Source organism: Cynocephalus volans, chromosome 12 (genome assembly GCF_027409185.1).
Source record: "Cynocephalus volans isolate mCynVol1 chromosome 12, mCynVol1.pri, whole genome shotgun sequence".
Lineage (NCBI taxonomy): Eukaryota > Metazoa > Chordata > Mammalia > Dermoptera > Cynocephalidae > Cynocephalus > Cynocephalus volans.
Genome location: NC_084471.1, coordinates 7,766,088 through 7,771,294, shown reverse-complemented (window position 1 = coordinate 7,771,294; position 5,207 = coordinate 7,766,088). Strand labels below are relative to the sequence as shown.

At 48.7% G+C, this 5,207-nt stretch overlaps 1 non-coding gene across 1 annotated transcript; it reads left to right on the top strand.

Annotated features, from left to right (window-relative positions):
- The first annotated feature begins 4,215 nt into the window (after positions 1–4,215).
- LOC134361372 (5S ribosomal RNA) lies at positions 4,216–4,334 on the top strand. The gene has a single exon (XR_010021403.1). It is a non-coding gene; the product is annotated as a 5S ribosomal RNA (ribosomal RNA).
- Positions 4,335–5,207: the final 873 nt, after the last annotated feature.

Below are 5,207 nucleotides of genomic sequence, written 5' to 3'. Positions count from 1 at the left end.
GGCCAAATACAAATCAGACATTGGGGTCCTTTCTTACAGAGCTATGAGAGCTGTACAGCTGTACTTCTCAAATGTTTATGTCCATGTATCCTAATGGCAGAAGTCAGTGAGGGCACACCCCTAGGGATCTGGGGACCTAAGAAAAAGAGAACAACCCAAGCATCATTTCAGAGACAAGTCTATTACAATCTTACAAATCTAGGTGAATGTCACCCCTAACTACATTAATAGATTTTTTCTCTCTCAAAAGAATCAAGCAAATCTGATTCTTCAGAAAGATGCCCCCCCTGAATCCTGTGCCACCCCAGATTGAGATGATTTGAGCAAGATTCAAGCTGTGAAGTTCAGTTGCCCAGGATTTGTTGCACAGAAAATAAACACATCTCCCTCCAGAGAGCACTGACTGAAAGGTGCTCTTGTCCTAGAATCCTAGGGAATTCTAATGTGAGATACAGACTCAGAAATAAATTGTAAAGTGTCTCTAGAGAGTAGAAACCTGGGAGAAAACTAAACCAAACCCATACTCCCAATTGTCACCCTGAGATATTGTCAACATTTCGAGCTCACTGGTGAAGTGCAGGCTTCAGATTGTCAATGTCTAAGTGAAGGCAGTGAGGGAGCCAGAAACCTCTCAGCCCTGAGTCCACTAGTCCTGAGTATCCTTCCAAATGGAAATTTGTGCCATGACCAGAGAAGCCAGGAAGATGGTGAAAACACTTAGGGGACTGGGTCATCCGGTCAAAGACTGGGCTACAGGCAGTAATGACAGGGGGTGCCAGGAGAGGGCAGGGGCCGGGCCGCTGAGGGGACAGGGGTAGCTGAGAAGACTTTGGTGAGAGGAGTCAAGAGGCATAGAGGGGCAATTGAGTGTGCCTCAGAAGTGACACAGAGTTCTGCCCTTGTCCCACTGCTGGAGGGGCCTCGGGCTGGGTCTGGGGCCTGCAACTCAACATGCTATACCTTTCTCTTGGCCACAGCCAGTTTCCTCTGTCAGGTTTCCTCTGACACCTCGGGGCAGGGAAAAGGAAAGGGGGGCTGCATCACCTTTATCCAAGAACTAGGGAATTGCTTCCTTTAGCCAATGGTGCAGATGTGCAACTGAGCCAGAAACAGTGGGAGGGGTGGTGCTAGGCAACAGTGAAGTGGGCGTGGCTTCAATGCTCAGAGCCCATTGGTGGATGAGAAAGACGAAACAAATGGGGGCATGGCCAGGACACAGGGAAGGGTGGAGTCACAGTGAAAGCTGTGATCACTGGCCCCACCCACCCCAGGGAGGGGGCTCCCCTTGGGAAAATGAGCACGGCTCTTGCTTGGTGCCCATGCAGCTCCTGTGTGACCCTTCATGGGGGTTGTCACAGAATTCAAGGCACTCAGCAAAGCAGAGGGACAGCTCTCCAGCCCCTGTTCTGGACCCTCCTGTGCCAGTTCACCCCTGACCTGGGGGCGTTGGACCCCAGGGCTCAGGAGGTGGGTGAGGAATGGACAGAAGGGGAGAGTGAATCACTTCACAGTCGCTTTCCAGACTCCTCACAGCTCTGCCCCAGACTTTCTCATCCCAGAGACCACCTCCAAAGACCCCCATCCAGTCCTCCAGATGCTTCTCCACTCGCCCCCTTCCTCAAGGGCCCCTTCACTGATCCTGGGAGCGTAGCTGCCCCCTCCCAGCTGGGTCCCATCCAGGTCACTCCTGCTTGCCAGCTGCTCCTCCTCTCACACCCCACAGCACCCCCTTCCTCCCAGCACAGGCTCTGGTCCCATCAGCATTTTCCATCAGATGCCTTAAAACCAGACTTAGGGGCTAAAACTATAAAACTGTCAGAAGAACACATAAGTGTAAATCTTCATGATCTTAGATTAGGCAATGATTTTCTAGGCGTGACATCAAAAGCACAAGCAACGAAAGAAAAAATGGATAAACTGAACATCATCGAAATTAAAAACTTTTGTGGTTCAAAGAATGCCATCAAGAAAGTGAAAAGAAAAATGAAAGTGAAAAGAAAGCCACAGAATTGGAGAAAAATTTTACAAATCTTATATCTTATAGGAGCTTGTATCCAGAATACATTAAAAAAAAACCCAATTACAACTTAATAATATAAAGATAAATATCCCATTTTTTAAAAATGGCCAAAAATCTGTATACATAGTTTTCTAAAGCAAATATACAAACGGCCAATAAGCACATCAAAAGATGCTTGACATCAGTAGTCATCAGAGAAATGCAAATCAAACCCACAATGAGATATCACTTCACACCCACTACCACGGCTATAATCACGATGATGAATAAAAACAGTGTTGTAAGGATATGGAGAAATTAAAACCCTCACACATGGCTGGGAAAACTATACAATGGTGCAGCCACTTTAGAATCAGTCTGAAAGTTCCTCAAATGATTCAGTGTAGAGTTATCACAAGATCCAGCAATTCCACTCCTAGGTATATGCCAAGAGAAATAAAACTACGCATCCACACAAAACCTTGAGTACAAATGGTCATAGCAGCATTATTCACAATAGTCCAAAGGTGGAACTAGCCAAGTGTCCATGAACTGATGAATGAATAAATAAAATGTGGGATATCCATGTCAATAAACATTATTCAGTCATAAAAAGCACTCAAGTACTGACACACGCTACAACTTAGCGTGAACCTTGAAAACATGATGCTAAGCGAAAGAGGCCAGTCATAAAGCAACCTGTAATGTATGATACCCTTTTTATTGAATGTCCAAAATACAGAGATTTGTAGGAAAATAAAGTAGATTAATGATTGCCTAGGGTTGGAGGGGATGGAATATTTGGGGATGATGACTAAGGGATTTAGTTTTGGAGGAATGAAAGAGTTTTACAATTGTGGTGATTGCAAAACTCTGAGTGTACTAACATCCATTGAATCACACACACTTTAAATGGGTAAATTGTACAGCATGTACATTATATCTCAATAAAAGCTGTTAAAAAACAAATGTGCCACGACTTCAGCTTCTCATTAGGATATGGGTACTGCAACAGCCCAATGACTAGGAAAAAGCCAGAAAAACTATAAAAATCCTATTTTTGAAGGCATAACAGAGTTGTGGAAGCAATAATTAGACGAACTTGAATTTCATAGAGGGATTCTTCTAGGGCAGAGTTTTTGCTAATTTTCAGTAGGAACCGATGATCACACTTGGCCCACGCGGGGGACAGAGAACACAGGGAAGTATTGGTTGATCACTCACAGTTGGTGCTGGCGTGAGAGATCACACAACTCAAGAGGCACCTACTGATGTCTGGGGGTCCTGGTAGTTAGTCTGAACCCACCCCATCCTCTTACCAGGTTCTTGACTCTGCTACAGGAAAGAATTCAAGAGTGGAGTCACAGAACAAAGTGAGAATAGGTTTGATGTAACAAAGAAGCGATACAGATTTGACAGAGAGAGAGAGAGAGCGAGAGAGAGAGAGAGAGAGAGAGAGAGGCCTAGCTCCAGAGACTGAGCAGAGCCCACCCGAAGTTTCACACAAGAGCAAGCAATACACACTTAAATTTCAGTACCAAGTGCAGGCTGGCTTAAGAGAGTGAGCAGCCATTTGCTGAAGGTAAGTTTGATACAAAGAGAAAGAAATACACACTCCACGGGCAGAGTGCAGGCTGCCTCCAGGAGAGTGAGCACCAGCCCTGCCTTCTGCTGGGATCCGGCTTTTAAAGTTTCACTGTCTAACAAATATTCAACAAAAAGTGTGGTTCCCAGTTGGGTAACATAGTCTTCCACATGCTCAGCTGGTCTCTTCTTGGAGCATGCTCATTGGTCAAATCCTATCACAGGCACCAGACAGGGGGGCCCAGAGTGACAGACCCATCCAGGTCAGGAGGGCCCTTAGTGGCAGGCCAGGTGAAGCCAAGCCAGGTTTTCCTTAGGTGCAGCTCAGGCCACACCAGGGGGGCCATTAGCAGCAGTCCAGACCTGCCCCTAGGGCCCCTCCTGCCCTGGCCTGCCACTAAAGATGGCCCTGGCCAGGCATGCCAGTAAGGGCCTCCTACCACTAAGGGCTGGCCTGGCTGCCCAAGGGACCCACGGGTAGGCCTAACATAGGCCCACCCTTGACAGGCCTGCCCCAGGGCCCCCTTGGCCTGTCTTGGTGCTAAGGGGCCAGCAGAACAGTGCTTGGGGGACATTGGCAGGACAGGCCACCGCAGTGTGGGTTCTTGAGGCACCTATGGACAGCCACCAGTGTCTATGGCCATGCCACCCTGAATGTGCCCAATCTTGTCTGATCTCGGAAGCTAAGCAGGGTTGGGCCTGGTTAGTACTTGGATGGGAGATCGCCTGGGAATACCAGGTGCTGTAGGCTTTTGGCCACTCTCTCCTCTGCTTTTGGTGCCCACCCACGCCTCCTGCCCCTCTGTCCCCTCAACCTGCGGCAACCTGCTCCCATCCCATGGCCTCCACTGCACCTCTGCCACCTCCAAATGCCACATCACCACTAGGGCAGCCTTGTGCCTTCCTTCTGCCTCACAGCCCCAGTGGACCCAGGACCAACCAGAGGCGGGTGGGATGGACTCTTTGGGTGCAGGCCTGGCTCCCTGCATCCCGCACACCGGGAGCCCCAGGCAAGTCACTCAGCCACCCAGAACCCCCTCAGAGGGTGGAGTGTGGTGGAGCTGGGGGCGGCGGTTGCCCCTAACCTTCACTGGCTGCCTTCTCTCCCCAACACTTGGGCCACAGCAGCATTAAACCAAGTGTGGGGCCCTGTGGAGCCGGTCCTACGTGTGCAGGACTCTAGCCTGAGAGCCTGGCCAGACTCCCCTCAATGCATCCCTCTGACAGGAACCCTACTGATTAGTGGTGTTAGCCCCACTGCTTTTTAATTGTGGTAAAATACACATAGCATAAGATTTATCATCTTTATTTTTAAGTGTAGAGTTTGGTAGCATTCAGTATATTCATGCTGTTGTGCAACCAGCCTCCAGAACTTTATCTTCTGCAGAACTGAAGCTCCACTGAGCGCCACCTCCGCACTCCCTTCTCCCCCCGCCCCGCAAGCCGCACTCTACTTTCTGTCTCTGTGCATTTGACTACTCTAGGGACCTCATGTAAGCGGAGTCATACAGTATTTGTCTTTTTGTGACTGGCTTCTTTCACTGAGCATAATGTCCTCAAGGTCCATCCTGTTACCTGCTGCAACAGGGCTTCCATCTTTTAAGACTGAGTAACATTCCACTGT